Consider the following 23,096-nt stretch of genomic DNA (forward strand, 5'->3'; position numbering starts at 1 on the left):
TTCAGTTCTATCTCATCCTGCCCTTGGCTGGGTTAAAAGCAGGTTAAATACTATGAATCTGAGAAAGTTCTTTATTAATCAAACAAATTGCACATGGTGACAATTAAAACAGACTCCCTTTACATGATTCGTTGTATTATATTTCAAAAATAAAAATCTCCCATATTTAAGGATCCAAATTTCTTTCCATGTATCCATGGTTCTCTGGTTTTCCTCCTTTCCCCTTTTAGCAGTTATTGGATGTCTAAAGTCTTGAATCTGTTATATGTATCTGATATACATATATTTCTCCTTATTCCCCTTTCCTTTCTATTTTGCTATGAAATCTTAAGTAAGAGAAATTTTGTGGAATGCCTCTGTGAAGTTGGTCATGCTTATTCATAGAGACAAATTGAGTTGTAAATAGGAAATTGTATTGAGAATTACCAGTAATGAGTGGGAGAAAGGATATTGCATTTTGGCTACAGGTGTCTCAAACTCAACTGAGATAAAGTGTTAGGTTGATCAAATGATATGATAATAAATGGTCTGCATAGTTCCAGGTCAGTGACACTACTTTCCAAACTAATTAGATTGAAAGCGACTTGATTGACACTTTAAAATGAGTTTGACATGTAAGCTGCATGGTCATCTCTGAAGCATAGGTAGGCTGTTAACTAAACTGGCTCTCCAAGGAGTTGGGAAAGCAATGCAATTTTCTTTAGAGGATCTTCGCTTCTAGGTGATTGGGTGAAATAATTGAATGCAATTGAAATGTACTTGTTTTATACATTTGAATTCACTTATTACGTCCCTAACCTCTTATTTTCCATTTGATATTTACTTATTTTTGTATTAAAGAATGGTAATATTCGCATATCAGTCCTAACTTGAAATAGCTTATGGAATGTTTATAAATTTTTTATTATTGCTTGCCTTTAATACCATGTCTGAATTTATTTGTAATGTAGGAATGCAGCTTCATAAGTAACATATGAAGGAGGAAGAAAATCACCGGTATATGAATGAGATACAGTTTTACTCTTCCTCTTTCTCTCCCTTCTCCTTTATTCTCCCCCTTCCCTCCCTCTTTTACTTTTTCTTTCTCTTCTCTCATGCTCACATTCACACTTATGGCCTACCACAGAGCTCTGGATAAGGGAAGTCCCTTGTAATCTGTGTAATCTGCTTTTATCACAAAATATGTTCCAGATTGGGTTGGAGACATGAGGAGCATAAAATACAAATTTAAATGTATAAACACATTTTGCAAAGTCTTATCCATATCTTCATTGTAAGACTATAGAATTTAGACAATTGTAGGTTTGTTTTATTGTGATTACTTGAATCTAGATTAAAATTTGATTGTCCATATTTTTCTCAAAGTTCGATATCTTCATGATTTGTTAGTATTTAAGGTTGTGCCCTAAAATTTTGTGTTTCTTCTGACTTTCAGTTTTGAAGTTATGTTTGTTCTCTGGCAATGTGCTGTAATAAAAACCAAAACCAAAACAAAACAAAAAATCCGTTGAACTGGTAGATGGCAAATTAAAAGGAAAAACATTCTCAATTCTGCCACCAGCTTGCTGGGGTACTTGAGTTTCTATGGGCCTGCTTTTTCTGTGGAATGAAGGGTTTGGATTAGATAATTTTAAAAATTAAGTTCAGTTCCAAGATTCTGTGAGTCTCTTTTTACAGCACCTACTTGACTCTCAGGATAGATCTCTTGCTCTATAGAATATGTGATCTCTTGTTGAGGAAACACCTAAAACCTGATGTGCAGAATGGGGCAGGGGCAGAAACAGTTGTGGTGAACAGAAATAGCACCTGAATTTCAGGAGGCCCATATGTCAGAACAGTAGGCCTTGAATAGGCAGCATGATTTATTGTGCAAATAAAAATGGATGGAAATGATTTTTTATAAAGCAATAAGAATGGGGAGATTTAGTGGCTAGGTGTCTTAGTCTATTTGTGCTGCTATAACAAAATACCTGAGACTAAAGTTTGGTCAGGTTGGCTCATATCTATAATCCCAGCAGTTTGAGAGGGCCACTGGGGAGGATCGCTTGAGACCAGGAGTTCAAGACCAGGCTGGGCTACATAGCAAGATCTCATCTCTACAAAAAAGAAAAAAAAAATCTGCCTGGGCACAGTGGCATGCACCTGTAGTCTTAACTACTCAGGAGGCTGAGGTGGGAGGACCATCTGAGCCCAGGAGTTTGAGGTTACAGTGAGCTATGATTGTGCCACTATATTCCAGCCTGGGTGACAGAGTGAGACCCTGTCTCTAAAATAAATAAATAAATAAAACACCTGAGACTGGGTATTTGATAAAGATCAGAAGTTTATTTTCTCTCAGTTCTGGAGGCTGGGAAGAGCAAGATCAAGGTGCTGGCAGGTTAGGTTGTCTGGAGATGACCATTTTCTGCTTCTAAGATGATGCCTTGTTGCTGCATCCTTGGAAAGGGAGGAGCGTGTGTTCTCACATGGCGGAAAGCAGAAGGGCAAGAGATCAAAAACTGCATGAAGCCTCTTTTATAATGGCCTTAATCTCATTAATGAGGGAGAAGCCCTCATGGCCAAATCACCTCTTGAAGGACTTACCTCTTAATATCATCACATTGTCCATGACGTTTCAACATCTGAGTTTTGGAGAGGTGACATTCAAACCATACTACAAGGCTTTTCTCAGTTTTATGACTGTTCTGCTTCACATTTTTGTTAAATCATCATCTTCTATGCCTGTTCTTCCAAAGGCAAATGAGCAAACAAGTGGCAAAATAATCTTAACTAAAATTCTCAAAGCAGCTAATCATGCCCACTTTGACAATGTTTTGTATGTCTGGGTACATGGTGCTTGTGGTTGTGATTTTTGTACCACATATAAATTTTATCAACAACTGGAATAACATTTTTTTTGGTTCAGATAATGGAATAAAATATTTACAAATTTTCTAGTGTTTGATTAAGAACTCTAAGGGCGTCTTTTCTAACCAGGATAGCAAAAACACTGCTAAGACATGATCCGTTGCTTATACAGAGGTAAGGTTTGAACCAGCCATAAATGAGTCTGTGGGTTGGCAAGATGTTTTAACATGTCTTTAACTGTGAGTGTCTGAAGAACTGAGAACAAAGAAGCCTGCACTTCATCAGGTACTTTTTTTTTTTTTTTTTTTTTGAGGTCGTGTCTCACTCTGTTGCCCAGGCTGGAGTGCAATGGTGCAATCTCGGCTCAATGCAACCTCTGCCGCCCGAATTCAAGCGATTCGCCTGCCTCAGCCTCCTGAGTAGGTGGAATTACAGGCGCCCACCACCACGCCCGGCTAATTTTTTTGTATTTTTAGTAGAGATGGGGTTTCACCACGTTGGCCAGGCTGGTCTTGAACTCCTGACCTCAGGTGATCCGCCCACCTCGGCATCCCCATCAGGTACTTTTTAAGCGATGTTGATTCATATAATTAGAGTGCCTTATATATGCTACTTGCTTCTCTCACATGAACTCATTTAGTCCTCCCAACAACGCTGCAATTCTATGAATTATATGAAATTATCTAATTATAAATGAGGAAACTGAGGCACAGAGAAGTTAAAGGAAGCAACCAAAGGCAACAGGTGCATGGTAAAATTGAGACTCAAACTCAGACATTCTGGTTCCACAATCCATGTTCCTAACCTCTGTGCTATTTTGTGTGACTAAACTTTTCTGAAAAAAAGGTAATTTATCAGACATTTCAACATGATATAGGATGTTAATGGTGTTACAGCTGTGGGCCAAGCAGGGATCTTCTTCTTAGTATACATTTGCCTCTTAAAGCCCTTCTTACCACAGTTTTAAAAACAACTCTCACACCTGTGCTCTCTGTTTTCCTTTTCCTACTAGACTGTGAATTCCTGAAAAGGCTGGACTGAATCTAAGTCAATTTTTTTTTTAATCGTACAGTGGTGCCCAGCATAAAAAATTTCTCATGAGTTAACACGTGATACAATGCTCTATTCCAAATCATTTTATCCTACCCTTCCTTGAAACCAGCCCTGGAAAATAAAATGTGTGCTCATATTCACCAAAAAAAAATGTTCTTTTAAAAAGTTCCATTTTTGCAATGAAGGAAAAAAAACCCATGTGGGAAAAAAATTGCACATTTTATTTAAAGGTTATTAAATTTGTAGATTTCTACTTGTTTTGTATAATTAAATATTTTCATACATTAATTTTCTGATTGCATCACCCAGGTGGAGAGTTTTAAGACTAAATGTTTAAGATTCTTGACCTTTGAAATAATTATAGTATAATTTAGTATCATATAATATTCAAATTGCCAAGGGTTTTCATTAGACTCAAAGACACTTTTCTTATAGGAATGGTAAATCTTAGTATGTTTTACATGTGCCAGTTACATCTATATATTTTTGTAAAAATTAAGTTCTAACAAAATGCTTTTAAAGAAATTTTATACTTTTTAGGAATTTTTGCATTAATTTACACCCCATACTTGATATTCTGCATTTAGTATGCATAGAGAAATACATATCCAGTCCTAGTATATCATTGAACATAAATGCTGAACAAGACAGTGAAGAGCGTTATGTAGATGGAAGTAACTACAATCATCTCATTTTTAATCACATAGAAGCAGTGTGGTATAGTAATTAGAGCACAGACTCTGAAACTAGCCTGGTTGGGATCAAATATTGGCTTTGCTACTCACCAGTGATGTGTCTTTGGGCAGGTTACTTAGCCTCTTTTTGCATCAGCGTCTCATCTCTAAAATGGTGATATTATTAGTACCTACTTCATAGGATTGTTATGAAGAAGACTTGAATTGGTACTGCTTAGTGCTTAGAATACAGACTGGCTCAGATGAAGTGTTCGATATGTGTTAGCTGCTGTTATGATCATTAGTATTAAGGTTCATAGAGGGGTCAGGAATGTTAGCTTCTTGGAAAAGTCAATGCCTGGATGGGGACCTGAAAGACAAGACAAAGATAGTTTAGGGAGTTGAGAATAGAGGGAGGCATTCGAGGCCAAAGGATTTTGTTTTTCTTTTTTCTTTTCTCTGTGTGTGTGTGTGTGTGTGTGTGTGCTCTTCTTTTTGTTTGTTTGATAAGTAAGGTTTGTTAGATAAGTAAACATGTGTCATGGGGGTTTGTTGTACAGATTATTTCATCCCCCAGGTATTAAGCCTAGTGCCTACTGGTTATTTTTTTCTGATCCTCTCCCATCTCTCACCACCTCCCTCTCTGAAAGTTCCCAGTGTGTGTTGCTCCCCTATATGTAAATTCATGAATTCATATGTTTTATTCAGAGAACTACAAACAGTTTGCTGTTGTTGAAAAGCTAAATTAGTAGAGAAGATACTAGATGAGTAGGAATGAACCAGTCTATGGAGCCTGGGATGGCCCGTTCTTCTGAAGCTATTAATATTACACAGGTCTATATGATTTATCTAAAGGACATCATATCCCATATATACTTTTTTTGAAAAATTGTGTTTTCTTTTCTCTCTGTAATACAAAAATTCCATGGTTGGAATTATATAGAATCAGGGTGCTTTCTCACCTGTAGCCAATACTGCTATGTATTAACCTCCCCTACCATCTGCACCGTGATTACCTTTGCAGTTTTTTTTTTGTACATTAATAATGAACTGTTATCGAAAAGGAAATGATGAATTGGTTTTAGCCATGTAGAGCTTGGGATGCTAATGAGCTCTACAGGAGACATTTGGACCTATGGGAGGACTGAAACCCAGTTTATATTGTACAGGCTTTTTCTGCTTTCTTTTTTTAAAACTATTTTTTGGTTTCTGAGGTCTATGACCTTTCTTTGTTTTCTTTTTAGGCTTCGCTTCTTTGTCTTTTTGGTGCATTTTCTCTTGCATTTATAACAGAGGAGTTTTTCAGAATATACCAGAGGGATAATGCATACTCCCCACCAGTAGGAGTACAGCCAAGATTCTCCAGGAGACAGTCTGGGTAGCGCACACAGCTTTAAAAAGGGATTAAGCAGAATTGGGCAAGGCAATTAGAAAAGTCCATAAAGTGATTTCCCCTCCTTCCTTGTGAATCACTGGTAAAATGGTAAAAATATCTTTCCTTGACCTTACTATTTCCCCTTCCTTTCACCATCTGCAAACTCCAGGTCTAACTCCTTGCACTTGGAATTTTGCCTCCACTGTAATGCATAGACATTTCTGTACACATGGTCAGGTGAAACACTGCTGAATGCCTTTGTTTCTTCTCTCCCCTCAGCCTGGTATGTTCTCATAACTCTCTTTGCATTCTTAATCTCTACACATTTTTTTAGAACTCATCTTAGTCATCATCTCCTGATGCCCCATTTTGGGCGAATTGCCCCTTTTTTGGGTCTCCCACAGCAGGCTTGGTTGATCTATTAATCTATTAATCTATTGATCTGTTAATCTGCCTTTCTGTATTAAAATGTAATCTCACTGAAAGCAGATTCTGTCTTACTCATCTTTTAATGTTTAGCCTACAGCCTAGTGCCTGGCTTATACAAGTTCAGAAAAAAGTGAGTTAGGAGTGTCAACTGGAGAACTAGACTTGTTCTTTATTACTCCATAGACATTGTGGTTGAAAGGGCAGGAATGGCTGAAATTCTTAAGGGAGAGAATGTGAAGGAATAAAAGGAAGGGCAAATATTTGAGCTAAAAGAAAGCAAAAAGAGACCCAGCAGAGGGAGGACAGTTACTCAGAGATCCTACTTCCCAGCCCCATCAAGTTTTCTCACTATTCCATATGGGTTTCAAACAACTACATATTCTTGAATCCTGAAGGTGGGAAAAGAAATTAGAAAGGTAAAATTGAAATTGAGTTGTTTGCTGTTAGTTTCAACAGTATTGTAAAATCTTATATTCATTTTTTCCCATAAAAAGCTTTTCCATTTTGCCTGTAATTGTAGAAGTACTACAGTAGTATTTTAGTGGAAAGATAATAATAGGAGCTCATGATATGACCATAAAGTTATAATCAGAGCTTCCAGAAACAAATTTTCTGTGACTTTGGCAGGATATGTCACTGCATTCCTCAAAATACTTAATTTGCTTGGATGATGTTTTGTTTTGTTATGTTCTGTTTTCTCAGGCGCAGTGCCTTCCATCCCATGTTACAATAATGGTGTGGGCGAAAAGTTTAGAATTCTGCTTTCCAATGCAATATTTGCTAGTTCTTTGGAAAATAGGACTTCAAGAAATGTCACTGCTCAGCCAACACATTAAATTGAAAAATAGTAATACAATGAGGAGTGTGTGTATGGATAGTAGGCATGATCAGAGTTGACTATATCAAAGTATAAATCATTCTGCACATATAAATCATTAATTTTTGTTTACTTGAAATATTTAAATTAGCTGTCTTTTTAAAAAAAAATAAAGCAATTATCCATCAGAAGTATTTATAAATAGTAAGTGTTTCTGTAGGGCCAAAAGTAAACATTTAAGTACCTTATCTTAAAGTTTAGGAAAATAAGTTAACTATGTAGTTTGTTCTCATACCTATGTATTTGGTGAGGAGCAAAGAAACTATTTTACAAGGTTCTGAAAAATATTTAACTTAATATTGAAACATAGAGATAACTCAAAATATGCCTCAAGCCTCAGAGCTCTTCTTTTGTAATAACCAATAATTTATAGGCCATCTTAAAGAAGAGATAGAAGCTATCAGCTATGTATGGACTTCACCGTTGTTTTTTTGTGTTTGTAGACAAGCTATCTTAGGTCACTGCTTTAGCAAATTAAATTAGCTCAGCATTCACTCAGGAGATGGGTGGGGAGGAAATAAAACAATGGAGATACAGATAGATTGGCCAGGAAGCTTTAGGGTGTGGGGTAGTTGGATGCAGAGGCTATTTAGAAACCAGGCTTCAGAATAATGGAAAGAATTGAATAAATCCTATGACTCTACTAATGCACCAAAGTTTTGTTTTGTTTTGTTTTTTAGTACAGTGATGAAATGTTAGGTGATTTTTTTAGGTCAAACATAATATGTAGGCACAGCAGCCAGGCTGGAGATGAAAGTTTGTTCGTGAGGGATTCAACCTCAAGAGCTCTGTCAAGTGCAGGTAATAGAGGAATTGAAGATTTACTTTAGAGTTTCAGGATTAAATGAGGTCCAGAGCTAAATCTGGGTAGATTTGGAAGAGCAGTCAGATATGTATTATTCTGAGCAGGACTGTCATTAACATTTTAGTTCAATTAGTTTGGAAATTGAATAGAAATTAGGAAATTAGGAGGAATAGCTGAATGTAGTTTGGAGATGATCATGAGTTGAGTTTTAGACCTGTTCAGTTTTGTATGATTATACGTAATTCAAGAGGAGAATTCCAAAATGCATTTGGAAATATACAACTGGAGCTGGAGAGAAGGAGTTAGAGGCAAATATACTTATTCATATTTGTTCTCATAGAGGAGACACTTCACTATAAATCTGGATGAGATTTTAAAGTAGAGATTTCAGAGAAAAGGTCAGATGGCTGAGAACTGAGTGACTCAGCACACTGGAGGCCAGCCAGTTTGGTGGGATGGGATTGTGGGTTCAGCTTGCGTGCTTGGGAGACAATCCCAAGGAAAGTTCAGATTTTTCTCCAGAGGTAATATCAGATAGACAGTAAGTCAGAGTAAGGCCATACTGATAAAATAGCCTAGAGGAGAGGTCACAGTGCAAAGAAAAGAGGACGATTATCTGGCTGAGAGGAAACAAGAAATGTGAGGGGGAGACAGACTGGAGATAATGATATCATGAGGCAGGGAAAGAATGTTTTAAAAAGAGGAAGAGAACTATATCAAAGTGCACCAGATATTGATGACAGGTTCAGTAAAATGAGCACTGAAATATTTCTGTTGGTTGTGACAACATGGACATCATTTAGTGACCTTATTAAGAGTTGTTTTCATGTAGAAGCCACAGTGATGTGGGTTGTAGAATGTGTAAACAGTTCTAGAAAGGCCAAAATTCAGGGCAGAAGTGCAAGTCCAGAAGGGTTGTTTTCTTGGTGTGTATTATTTTGTTTTAAGATAGGAACAATTTCAGTATGTTTACATTCAGCTGGAAAAGATCCAGGAGAGAAGGAACATTTGAAGATATGAGAAGGCAATAATGATACCTTCTTGACAAACCAGCATATAGTGTATTTAGACTTTAGATCTATAGTTTAGTCCACTGAACTAAATGAATGCATTGACATTGTCAAAGCAAGAGAATTGAGCAACCAGAGAAGTATTTACCGAATTGTTAACCTCAATGGCTCTGCTCTGTAAGGGTTATGTGGTTGACTAATTTTAGAAGACTTCTCAGTAACTTCTATGGAATGATTTGGTACAAGGACACGTAACCTTTGGTGATTAAAAAGCCTTTCTCAAATCCCTACTCCTACCTCATTCCATGAGCATTCATTGAGTTTGAATGGAGGGGATTGATAGGGCCTTAGGATTCTGAGTTCCAAGTCTCTGACTTGTGTTTTGGATCACAAATTGATTAAAATCGATAGCATCTTATATTTTATGTTCATAAGGCCCTTAATTGAATTTAATCATAGCTTTTACACATAGTATAGTATAAGAAGTAAAAACAAACATAGTTAAGCAAACAGCTAAAGAGAAGAAAATATAAGTAAAGAAACCACTGCATAATGCAGACAAATGGGAAACAGTAGGTTAATTTCAAAATATATTTAAAGTAAATTTATGCTTTAGTATGCTCTACTCATCATTGAATTACTATCACAAACAAAGGCTTGAAAAGGTTAAAGCTTAATCTATAATAAAAAGGAGTTTTGATTAATTGTGATAATCTTTTACACAGTGATTCTGATCATTTTTGATCACATGGGCTTCTTTGAGAATCTGACAAGAGTTATTATTTCCCCCCGCAAAGTTTTAAAGACAGACAACAAGATCCTGTTAGCACTGTGTTATTCTTTTTTTTTTTCTTTATACTTTAAGTTCTAGGATACATGTGCACAACGTGCAGGTTTGTTACATATGTCTACATGTGCCATGTTGGTGTGCTGCTCCCATTAACTCATCATTTACTTTAGGTATATCTCCTAATGCTATCCCTCCCCTCCACCTGCCCCACGACAGGCCCCAGTGTGTGATGTTTCCCTTCCTGTGTCCAAGTGTTCTCATTGTTCAATTCCCACCTATGAGTGAGAACATGCAGTGTTTGGTTTTTTGTCCTTGCAATAGTTGGCTGAAAATGATGGTTTCCAGATTCATCCATGTCCATACAAAGGACATGAACTCATCCTTTTTTATGGCTGCATAGTATTCCATGGTGTATATGTGCCACATTTTCTTAATCCAGTCTATCACTGATGGGCATTTGGGTTGGTTCCAAGTCTTTGCTATTGTGAATAGTGCCCCAATAAACTTACATGTGCATGTGTCTTTATAGCAGCATGATTTATAATCCTTTGGGTATCTACCCAGTAATGGGATGGCTGGGTCAAATGGTATTTCTAGTACTAGATCCTTGAGGAATCGCCACACTGTCTTCCACAATGGTTGAACTAGTTTACAGTCCCACCAACAGTGTAAAAGTGTTCCTATTTCTCCACATCCTCTCCAGCACCTGTTGTTTCCTGACTTTTTAATGATCACCATTCTAACTGGTGTGAGATGTTATCTCATTGTGGTTTTGATTTGCATTTCTCTGATGGCCAGTGATGATGAGCATTTTTTCATGTGTCTGTTGGCTGCATAAATGTCTTGTTTTGAGAAGTGTCTGTTCATCTCCTTCGCCCACTTTGTGATGGGGTTTTTTGTTTTTTTCTTGTAAATTTGTTTGGGTTCTTTGTAGATACTGGATATTAGTCCTTTGTCAGATGAGTAGACTGTAAAAATTTTCTCTGATTCTGTAGGTTGCCTGTTCACTCTGATGATAGTTTCTTTTGCTGTGCAGAAGCTCTTTAGTTTAATTAGATCCCATTTGTCAATTTTGGCTTTTCTTGCCATTGCTTTTGGTGTTTTAGACATGAAGTCCTTGCCCATGCCTATGTCCTGAATGGTATTGCCTAGGTTTTCTTTTAGGGTTTTTATGGTTTTAGGTCTGACATTTGAGTCTTTGATCCATCTTGAGTTAATTTTTGTATAAGGTGTAAGGAAGGAATCTAGTTTCAGCTTTCTACATGTGGCTAGCCAGTTTTCCCAGCACCATTTATTAAATAGGGAATCCTTTCCCCATTTCTTGTTTTTGTCAGGTTTGTCAAAGATCACATGGTTGTAGATGTGTGGTATTATTTCTGAGGGCTCTGTTCAGTTCCATTGGTCTATATCTCTGTTTTGGTACCAGTACCATGCTGTTTTGGTTACTGTAGCCTTGTAGTATAGTTTGAAGTCAGGTAGCGTGATGCCTCCAGCTTTGTTCTTTTGGCTTAGGATTGTCTTGGCAATGTGGGCTCCTTTTTGGTTCCATATGAACTTTAAAGTAGTTTTTTTCAATTCTGTGAAGAAAGTCATTGGTAGCTTGATGGGGATGGCATTGAATCTATAAGTTACCTTAGGCAGTATGGCCATTTTCACAATATTGATTCTTCCTGTGCATGAGCATGAAATGTTCTTCCATTTGTTTGTGTCCTCTTTTATTTCATTGAGCAGTGGTTTGTAGTTCTCCTTGAAGAAGTCCTTCACATCCCTTGTAAGTCAGATTCCTAGGTATTTTATTCTCTTTGAAGCAATTGTGAATGGGAGTTCACTCATGATTTGGCTCTCTGTTTGTCTATTATTGGTGTATAAGAATGCTTGTGATTTTTGCACATTGATTTTTATCCTGAGACTTTGCTGAAGTTGCTTATCAGCTTAAGGAGATTTTGGGCTGAGACGATGGGGTTTTCTAAATATACAATTACGTCATCTGCAAACAGGGACAATTTGACTTCCTCTTTTCCTAGTTGAATACCCTTTATTTCTTTCTCCTGCCTGATTGCCCTGGCCAGAACTTCCAACACTATGTTGAATAGGAGTGGTGAGATAGGGCATCCCTGTCTTGTGCCAGTTTTCCAAGGGAATGCTTCCAGTTTTTGCCCATTCAGTATGTTATTGGCTGTGGGTTTGTCATAAATAGCTCTTATTATTTTGAGATATGTCCCAGCAATACCGAATTTATTGAGAGTTTTTAGTATGAAGGGCTGTTGAATTTTTCAAAGGCCTTTTCTGCATCTTTTGAGATAATCATGTGGTTTTTGTCTTTGGTTCTGTTTATATGCTGGATTATGTTTATTGATTTGTGTATGTTGAACCAGCCTTGCATCCCAGGGATGAAGCCCACTTGATCATGGTGGATAAGCTTTTTGATGTGCTACTGGATTCGGTTTGCCAGTATTTTACTGAGGATTTTTGCATGAATGTTCATCAGGGATATTGGTCTAAAATTCTCTTTTTTCGTTGTATTTCTGCCGGGCTTTGGCATCAGGATAATGCTGGCCTCATAAAATGAGTTAGGGAGGATTCCCTCTTTTTCTATTGATTGGAATAGTTTCAGAAGGAATGGCAGCAGCTCCTCCTTGTGCCTCTAGTAGAGGGTAGAGCTGTGAATCTGTCTGGTCCTGGACTTTTTTTGGCTGGTAGGCTATTAATTATTGCCTCAATTTCAGAGCCTGTTATTGGTCTATTCAGGGATTCCATTTCTTCCTGGTTTAGTCTTGGGAGTGTGTATGTGTCCAGGAATTTATCCGTTTCTTCTAGATTTTCTAGTTTATTTGTGTAGAGGTGTTTATAGTATTCTCTGATGGTAGTTTGTATTTCTGTGGGATCAGTGGTGATATCCCCTTTATCATTTTTTATTGTGTCTATTTGATTCTTCTCTCTTTTCTTCTTTATTAGTCTTGGTAGCGGTCTATCAATTTTGTTGATCTTTTCAAAAAACCAGCTCCTGGATTCATTGATTTTTTGAAGAGTTTTTTGTGCCTCTATCTCCTTCAGTTCTGATCTGATCTTAGTTATTTCTTGCCTTCTGCTGGCTTTTGAATGTGTTTGCTCTTGCTTCTCTAGTTCTTTTAATTGTGATGTTAGGGTGTCAATTTAAATCTTTCCTGCTTTCTCTTGTGGGCATTTAGTGCTATAAATTTCCCTTTACACACTGCTTTAAATGTGTCCCAGAGATTCTGGTATGTTGTGTCTTTGTTCTCATTGGTTTCATAGAACATCTTTCTGCCTTCATTTAACAAAATGTACCCAGTAGTCATTCAGGAGCAGATTGTTCAGTTTCCATGTAGTTGAGCGGTTTTGAGTGAGTTTCTTAATCCTGAGTTCTAGTTTGATTGCATTATGGTCTGAGAGACAGTTTGTTATAATTTCTGTTCTTTTATATTTGCTGAGGAGTGCTTTACTTCCAACTATTTGGTCAGTTTTGGAATAAGTGCGATATGGTGCTGAGAAGAATGTATATTCTGTTGATTTGGGGTGGAGAGTTCTGTAGATGTCTATTAGGTCCGTTTGGTGCAGAGCTGAGTTCAATTCCTGGGTATCCTTGTTAACTTTCTGTCTCGTTGATCTGTCTAATGTTGACACTGGGGTGTTAAGGTCTCCCATTATTATTGTGTGGGAGTCTGAGTCTCTTTGTAGGTCTCTAAGGACTTGCTTTATGAATCTGGGTGCTCCTGTATTGGGTGCATATATATTTAGGATAGTTAGCTCTTCTTGTTGAATTGATCCCTTTACCATTATGTAATGGCCTTCTTTGTCTCTTTTGGTCTTTGTTGGTTTAAAGTCTGTTTTATCAGAGATTAGGTGTGCAACCCCTGCCTTTTTTTTTCTATTTGCTTGGTAGATCTTCCTCCATCCCTTAATTTTGAGCCTATGTGTGTCTCTGCATGTGCGTTGGGTCTCCTGAATACAACACACTGTTGGGTCTTGACTCTTTATCCAATTTGCCAGTCTGTGTCTTTTAATTGGAGCATTTAGCCCATTTACATTTAAGGTTAATATTGTTATGTGTGAATTTGATCCTGTCATTATGACATTAGCTGGTTATTTTGCTCGTTAGTTGATGCAGTTTCTTCCTACCATCGATGGTCTTTTACAATTTGGCATGTTTTTGCAGTGGCTGGTACCAGTTGTTCCTTTCCATGTTTAGTGCTTCCTTCAGGAGCTCTTTTAGGGCAGGCCTGGTGGTGACAAAATCTCTCAGCATTTGCTTATCTGTAAAGGATTTTATTTCTCCTTCACTTATGAAGCTTAATTTGTCTGTATATGAAATTCTGGTTTGAAAATTCTTTTCTTTAAGAATGTTGAACATTGCCCCCCACTCTCTTCTGGCTTGTAAAGTTTCTGCGGAGAGATCAGCTTTTAGTCTGATGGGCTTCCCTTTGTGGGTAACCAGACCTTTCTCTCTGGCTGCCCTTAACATTTTTTCCTTCATTTCCTCTTTGGTGAATCTGACAATTATGTCTTGGAGTTGCTCTTCTTGAGGAGTATCTTTGTGGCATTCTCTGTATTTCCTGAATTTGAATGTTGGCCTGCCTTGCTAGGTTGTGGATGTTCTCCTGGATAATATCCTGCAGAGTGTTTTCCAGCTTGGTTCCATTCTCCCCGTCACTTTCAGGCACACCAATCAGACGTAGATTTGGTCTTTTCACATAGTCCCATATTTCTTGGAGGCTTTGTTCGTTTCTTTTACTCTTTTTTCTCTAAACTTCTCTTCTCACTTCATTTCATTCATTTGATCTTCAATCACTGATACCCTTTCTTCCAGTTGATCGAATCGGCTACTGAAGCTTGTGCATTCATCATGTAGTTCTTGTGCCACAGTATTCAGCTCCATCAGGTCATTTAAGGACTTCTCCATGCTGGTTATTCTAGTTAGCCATTTGTCTAATCTTTTTTCAAGGTTTTTATCTTCTTTATGATGGGTTCGAACTTCCCCCTTTAGCTTGGAGAAGTTTGATCATCTGAAGCCTTCTTCTCTCAACTCATCAAAGTCATTCTCCATCCAGCTTTCTTCCATTGCTGGCAAGGAGCTGTGTTCCTTTGGAGGGGGAGAGGCACTCTGATTTTTAGAATTTTGTTTTTCTGCTCTGTTTTTCCCCCATCTTTGTGGTTTTATCTACCTTTGGTCTTTGATGATGGTAATGTGCAGATGGGGTTTTGGTGTGGATGTCCTTTCTTTTTGTTAGTTTTCCTTCTAACAGTCAGGACCCTCAGCTGCAGGTCTGTTGGAGTTTGCTGGAGGTCCACTCCAGACCCTGTTTTCCTGGGTATCAGCAGCGGAGGCTGCAGAACAGCAAATATTGCTGAACAGCAAATGTTGCTGCCTGATCGTTCCTCTGGAAGCTTCATCTCAGAGGGGTACTCAGCCATGTGAGGTGTTCAGTCTGCCCCTACTGGGGGGTGCCTCCCAGTTAGGCTACTTGGGGATCAGGGACCCCCTTGAGGAGGCAGTCTGTCCGTTCTCAGATCTCAAACTCCATGCTGGGAGAACCACTACTTTCTTCAAAGCTCAGTTGGAAATGCAGAAATCACCTGTCTTCTGCGTCGCTCATGCTGGGAGCTGTAGACTGCAGCTGTTCCTATTCGGCCATCTTGGAACCACCCAGCATTGTGTTATTCTTGAAGGTAACTGAAGAGATTGGATAACTTCAGATCTAAAATCAAACATCTGTAAGAACTGACCAGATAATTAGGTGCCTACTGAGCCATTGTAATGTTTTTGATTTTGAGGTAGGAAAACTGCGTCAGGCTATGGCAGATGGCTGACATGATCTGACTTACTATTTTTAAACATCACTTTGCCTTTTGTGCTGATAGTGGACTACAGGTACACAAGGTCCCAAAAAGGGAGACCTGCCATGACACCATTGCTGTGATTCATGTGGGAGGTAATAGGATTGGATCGGGGTGACAGTGATGGAGGTGATGAGATGTTGTTGCATTTGGGTGTATTTTGAAGGCAGAACAAGATTTGCTGAAGAATGAGATTTTGGTGTGAAAGACAGGGATTAAGGATGACTCCAAGTTTCTGGGCCTGAGCAGTTGAAAGTAAGGAATGGCCATTAACTGAGATGAGAAGACTATAGGAAGAATGGGGTTTGGTTCATGGAGGAAGGTCATGTTTGGTTTGGAATATATTGAATTTGAGATACCCATTATCTGTACAAGTGGTGATGTGGAGGCAGTGTTTGGATAAGGGAGTTGGGAGTTCAAAGGAAAGGTCTGCAGCTTGAGATATGTTTTGTGAGTTTTCAAGGTGCAGAATGTACAGTGGATGAGGTCACTGGCAACTGGGGTTCTCAACCCTGGCCTCTGGATATTTGGAGAAAGATCTTTAGGGCAAAGGGAATAGGAAATAAAATACAAATCAGCGATTATGATTCATTTGGAATGGAGTGGGTCCAAGGTATCAGCATCCTTTAGAAGCTCCCTATATGATTCTAATTTGAATGCAGGATTAAGAACTCTTGCCCAGAACATAGATAAAGTGCAAATGTACTCCAAAAACTAAGCCCTGGGCCATTATGCCACTGTAGAAAATGAAGAGAAACTATCAAAAAAGTGAGGATGAGTTGCTAGTAATGGAGAAGGGATAAAGAGGGGCAGCTTGGAAACCAAATGAAGGAAGTATTTTAAAACAGAGGGAGTGATCATGTGTCAAAAGCAACTGAGAAATCCAGTAAGATGAATGAGAAGTGACCATTGAAATTGTCACGTAGAAGTCACTGGTGACCTTCACACTTTTGGTGTTGTGATCGGGCTAGAGTGTGATTGAGATGGATTCCAGAGAAAATGAGAAAAGAAAAATTGCAAATTGCAAATCTGGATTACTCTACCAAGGAGTTTTCCGAAAGGAGAATAAGTAAAAAGGTTGGGATATAAAGGTGAATGTTTTTAGAAATGGGGTACATGGTTGAGTGCTATTGGTAATGAACTAGTAGAGGAGACACTGATGATGCAGGAGCATGATGTTTTTGAGAAGGTGAGAGGGGAGGAGATTCATTACAAAGTACCCTGTGGTGTTGTAGGGGAGTGTATGTGCATGCATGCATGTGTGTGTGTGTGTGTGTGTGTGCACGCGTGTGTTTTATCTCTCTCAGATTTTAAAGAAAGGGTTACCTGGGGCAGTGGCTTACATCTGTAATCCTGGCACTTTGGGAGGCCAAGGCAGGAGAATGGCTTGAGGTTAGGAATTTGAGACCAGTCTGGACCTCATCTCTACAGGAAAAAAAAAAAAAAAAATTAACCAGGTGTGGTGCTGCATGCCTGTGGTCCTAGCTACTTTACTTAGGAGGCTGAGACAGGAGCATCACTTGAATCCAGGAGCCTGAGGCTGTGGTGAGCTATGGTTGTGCCACTGCACTCCAGGCTGGGCAACAGAGTGTGAAAGCATGACCCTGCATCTAAACAGAAAAAAAAAAAAAGGAAAAGAAAAGAAAGAAAAAGAAAGAAAGAGAAAGAAAGAAAGAAAAGAAAAGAAAAGAGAAAGAGAAAAGAAAGGGCCCATGCCTGCAGAGCACTATTTTTTACAGTGACTTCTTTAGTTCTGTGTCTTACACATATGAGGCACTTTCAGTTTGTTCAAATGGAGCTCTTTCAAATGACTGGTAGGATATGGCATTGTAGATTTACAAGTTTTGGAGACTTTCTACCTAAGAAAATATTTTATCATTTGGGATGATGAAAAATACACTAAAAGTTTCCATTGATTTTAGAATCATTTCAAAAAATTATTTCTTAGTTACAATAATAGCACTAGACACTGCATAATACTACAATTCAGAGGAGGAAGTTTTGGGGAAAAATACAGATTGTGCAGGATGTTTGAATTTTCTGACAAAAACTGTGTAATGACTCATGAGTGTCTTGTAGTTTATAAAGGGTATACATAGAGAAAAATAGTATCAAAGTGTTATTCATTGAATATAGCTTTCAACTTCAGTTATTTGAGATAACCACCTATAGTAAAACCTTATCTCAGATGCTCATGTTAAATAAAAATATTTTCTTTATATTTTGCATTAGCCTAAACTTTACTTTAGCTAAAATATTTTACCTTTTTGAGAAATGAGTTGCATTGTTGAGGGTGGAAGAGTGAGTATATTTAAATCAGCTGGACTAAAGAAACATACTGATGTGTAATACATGCCTTAATTCATGTCCAAATGCCACATGATTTACCTTTTGGAAATCTGGAGAATGGAGAGCATTCTAAATTTTAAGCTTAGATGGATTATATTTATATTCTTTGTCATTAACTGAAAGTACTTCTTATGATACTATATTTTATATTTTTTATTATTGCCTTTGGTGCCTTTATAAATTACCTGTTTTCCCCCCAATGTTTTGTTACTATATCCTTTCCATTTCTTTTTGTGTGCTTCCATCTCTGTATATACTTAAAAGATCTGTTGTTTGCCTGGCTGAATTGACACCAAAATGTTTAAGAACAGAGTATGTTAATATTGGGGGAAAATTAATTTCGGACATGAAGTTTTTAAAAAGAAGATTTCGAAGGAATAGGAACAAAAGGGTACCACTTACGTCGAGGGGTGTGACTGTTTTATGCTGTAGTAGGAGGAGCATCTATCTTTGCAGATCAAGCCTGCCACCTCCAGAGTTTTGGTTATCTTATTTTGGTTGTTACTCCAAAGTACACCTTCCATATCTCTGTCTGACTGTCTCTGTTCCCCATGTCTCTTCCTCATCTCTCCTTCCTCTCTTCTCTCATTTCTCTATTTCATACTTTCTCTCCCTCCCCTCCCCTTACCTGTTTCATTTGCAAATTTTACATGATTTCATTTAATTATTGACTACCATTTATAGAAACCCAATGGCAGTGATTAATGACACTTTCCACAATAATATTTTAATACTTTTTCAGATACTTTTATTCTTAGCTTATATGTTTGTGAGTTATGGGTACATAGCTTAAAAGAAATAGCTCCAAAAATCTCCACCAAACACCCGGAACTTTTCAACAATGATTTTTTTTTTCTAGATTGAATTAGATTCTCATGGTATTTGAATTGATTATTATTCTTTCAAAATACATACTTGTTTAGCTATTTGCTGTTTTTTTTTTAAATTACATTCCAAGATGACCCACTCTGACTCCCAAAACTAACTGAAGCAGCATAGAAATACTAATTTCTCTTAGAAATGCTTTTATTTTTTAAATTACTTACATATAGTGTTAAACTATTGTGGTTTTGAGAATATTTTATAATTAATATATATAATTCTCAACTAGTATTTTGTAAAATAGTTTGGAAGGAACCTCATAGTTTAAAGTTGACATATTTCTTAAAAACTCTTGTAAGGGGAATTTTTAAAAATATAGATGGTTTAAGTTGAATATACCAGGAAGGTATTAGGAAGATTCACTTATGAACCTCCAGCTCAGGGGTCCTTAGCATTGGGGGAGGGTCCAATGTAAGTCTGAGAAAAGATAACCAAATTAATTTCACTAATTTCTAAACTTTAAATTAAATTTGTTATTTCTCTCAATTATACATATAGGCGATAAACTTCAGTGGCATTAGTAGTACCTGTGTCTTTGTTGATGACATTTTCATATATTAAAGTTGTTGCAGAAATCATAAAGTATTATATATACTAATCACTACTTTTAAAATAGTATTTATCAGATCGCCACTAGAACTTGTTATTAATGTCTTTTAAAAGAAGCACATATTTATTCTACCTCAACTTTAATATTATCAACTATAGTCATAGGGCCACATAACATTTCATTCAACTATGAACGACATATAGAATGGTGGTCCCATAAAATAAGAACACTGTATTTTTACTGTACCTTTTCTATGTTTACAAATACTTACCATTGTGTTGCAGGTACCTACAGTACTCAGTACAGTAACATGCTGAACCACTTTGTAGCCTAAGAGTGATAGGCCATACCATATAGCCTAAGTATGTCATTGACTATACCATCCAGATTTGTGTAAGTGCACTCTCTGATGTTCATACGAGGAAATCACCTAATGACCCCTTCCTCAGAATGTGTCCCTGTATTTAAACATAATTGGTTTCCTTCAAAATCCTGGGTATTCTATGTTATGGATTTAAAAATACTTTATCTCCATGGCACACCACAGAAAACTAAAAATGCCTGCTCTTGTCCCTCGGAATCCAAAGCATTCTTTATAGTAAAAGTAATTTATTTTGTACCATACATGTTTTATAAATTTGCATTTCTGTATGTAATTTTCATAATGCAGAGAACACAGATTTTTTTTTGAACAGCTTCTTTTTGCTTACATTAAATTGAAATGATAAAAAAGGACATATTCAATTTCTCACCTTAAAAAACTATGTTAAGTATTAAATTCCTAAGTAACTTGTTTTCATGTTTGCATTTTAATGTCATGCTTTTACCAGTGCATAGTCAGCAATGCCAGGTTGCAGAAGAATGGAGAAAATGAACTTCTTGGGTTTTATATGCCACAATTTAGATAGTCTTAATTTAAATTTCCATAAATAAGTGCAGGAGAAAACAGAGGAAGTGCTTCGAAGTCAACAACCTGGTGACACATATTTTTCAGGGTTTTCAGGCAAATCTTCCCATGGGATTTTAATTGATATGCAACATAGTGTGGCCTCAGGCCCCCTTCCAAGCACAGGACTCTGGTAATTTGTACAAGCTTTCCTTCCTCCTCTATACTTGACTGAAGGGAAAAATGGAAGATGGTAGACATCCTCTCAAGTGGATGTAGGAGGTAATTAGAAGAATAAAATTGAATAATTATTAAGTAGTTTGCTCAAGGATATTAATCATTCTGCCCATTTTGAAGGAGAAAAAATATTCCTACAAATAAATAGTAGTTGTCTCTTAGAAGACTGAGAAATCCAGGAGTTTGGGGGAAATGTGACTATAATTGAAAGAAAAGAGCAAAATGGATTAATATACTAGTTTTCCAAAGAAATATTAAACCTGCCTAAATTTCCACTATAACTTCTCTTGGGAAATCAAACTGGAGGAACTGGACCTCTTGGGAATACTATCACCATAACATAACATAATTTGAAGTTGACCCTAGAAGTTGAAGTTTATTTTTTTCCTAATAATTATGCTCAGGGAAGGATGCAGAAATTGCATTTTGGAATGACGGAAGAGTAGTTATTTCAGAAGGAACATTTTAACATCTATGGTAGATATCTCCTAGAAAATGTGTTCTGTGGAGTGACAGGAGAAGCTAAAACCAAAAGCCATCATTACCTTAGGCCATAAAACTGAATTGCATGGAGTCAACAGGTGTTTATTAAGGGTCTGCTGTATGCCCAGGCCAGTGTGCTGGAGTTTGTAGAGAAGTCCTGTTTTATTTTTTAATCAAGTGCCTTTGATTTTTTGTTCCTGTTGCTTTTAAAAATTACACCCTTAGTTAGAAATAAGTATGCACCTACTGGCTCTTGAACTCTAATTAACCATGAAAAAAATATATATGTATGTGTATAAATATGTTTAAAACTGGCCTCCCCGCCCGGCACACTGACTTACAACTGTAATCCCAGCACTTTGGGAGGCCAACGGGGGCAGATCACCTGATGTCAGGAGTTTGAGCCCAGCCTGGCCAACATGGCTAAACCCTGTCTGTACTAAAAATACAAAAATTAGCCAGGTGTGGTGGTACATGCCTGTAATCCTAGCTACTTGGGAGACTGAGGCAGGAGAATTGCTTGAGCCCAGGAGGCAGAGGTTGCAGTGTGCCGAGATTGTGCCACTGCACTCCAGCCTGGATGACAGAGCAAGCCTCTGTCTCAAAAAACAAACAAACAAACAAAAAAACCAAAAGAAACTGGCTTCCCGTTATCCAGAATTGAATTTCCTGTTGAAACATTGAACTTACTTGTGACTCTGTCATTCTGGCATACTATCCTTTCAGAACCAAAAGTCTGGATTCTCTGACTTTTCAACTCCCCTGTCTATACTAGGGAGCTAAACACTCCTGAAGAAACCTTGATGACCATAAAAATCACTGTCACTATGCATGTGTGGTCTCAGGTCTCAACCAGAGCCTCAGAATCCCTCCACAGAACTTCAATATGTCCCAAATTCCTGCAACAAATCATTCTTGAGCGCTTACTCTGTGGCAGATAAGTGCCACACTCTTCTAGGTACAGTCTGGGGACACAGCAGTGAACTACAAAGACAAGCAGACCTGCCGTCTCCCATTTTCCACAGTGGCCATCTCATTTTGGTGCTGTTCTTTTTAAAGAAGCACTTGGCAACTTTCCCTCCCCCTCAGGGGAAGAAGAGGCCATCCAGCTTTTCCTCAGGGTCTCTCCACCCTGGGCCCTACCTACAAACTTACCTGATTCTGAGCCTGTTTTTACCTTCCATTCAAAGGAGGAGATACAGCTCTTCCTGTTGCAGCACACACCCCATCACTGCCCATCTTTTCATACACTCACTCCATTGAGTAGCCCTTTTTGCATTCGGTTTGAAGTTTCTTCTGGAGAACAGTGAACATATGTCAGTCTTTCCTGTCTAAAAATATATGTGTAGTGAGTGTGTGTAGGTGGGAGTGTATCTCTTCATGGACTTTGCATCCTCAGTTTTCTCCTTCTGTTTACAAATAGATGTCTTGGAAAGATAGCTGCATGTGCGGTCCCTGTTCCCTCACTTTTCAGTCACTCCTCACGTCACTGCTATTCATTTCTAGCCCTAACACATCGCTAAAATTTCTCTGGCCAAACAGAGTATCTGACACAACCTCCTTGAAATATTGTTATCTCTCACTTCCATGGGATCTCCCTTTCCTAGAGTTTCTACTTCCATGTTTACTCCTCTGTCTCCTCTGCCAGCTCCTCCCTTCCTTAAATGCTTTTGTTACCTTGAATCCCTTGTCACTGAGTACATTCTTCCTGGGTGGTTGAATAAGCCCATTCACTATGACAGTTTCAGCCACCTTTCACCCCCCAGCCCCAGACTAACTACCCCGCAAACTCCAGATCATGATCTGCAGCTTCCTTTTGAACATTTTCATTTGAGTATCCCCAGACTTAGCAAGGCTCACACTCAACATATTTTAAACCAAACTGTTTTTCCTCCTGGATTTCTTCCTTAGTAAATGGCTTCAGAAACCAGGGAGTCACGCTTGATTCTTCTCATCACTGCTTCATCCCAGGTCTTATCAACTCATGCTAATCCTA

General features: G+C 37.8%; 1 protein-coding gene across 5 annotated transcripts in view; it reads left to right on the forward strand.

Annotated features, from left to right (window-relative positions):
- Positions 1–23,096, forward strand: part of MDFIC (MyoD family inhibitor domain containing) — a 98,151-nt gene that overhangs the window by 59,825 nt on the left and 15,230 nt on the right. The gene's annotated exons all lie outside the window — the stretch shown is intronic.

This window comes from Pan troglodytes, chromosome 6 (genome assembly GCF_028858775.2).
Source record: "Pan troglodytes isolate AG18354 chromosome 6, NHGRI_mPanTro3-v2.0_pri, whole genome shotgun sequence".
Classification (NCBI taxonomy): Eukaryota; Metazoa; Chordata; class Mammalia; order Primates; family Hominidae; genus Pan; species Pan troglodytes.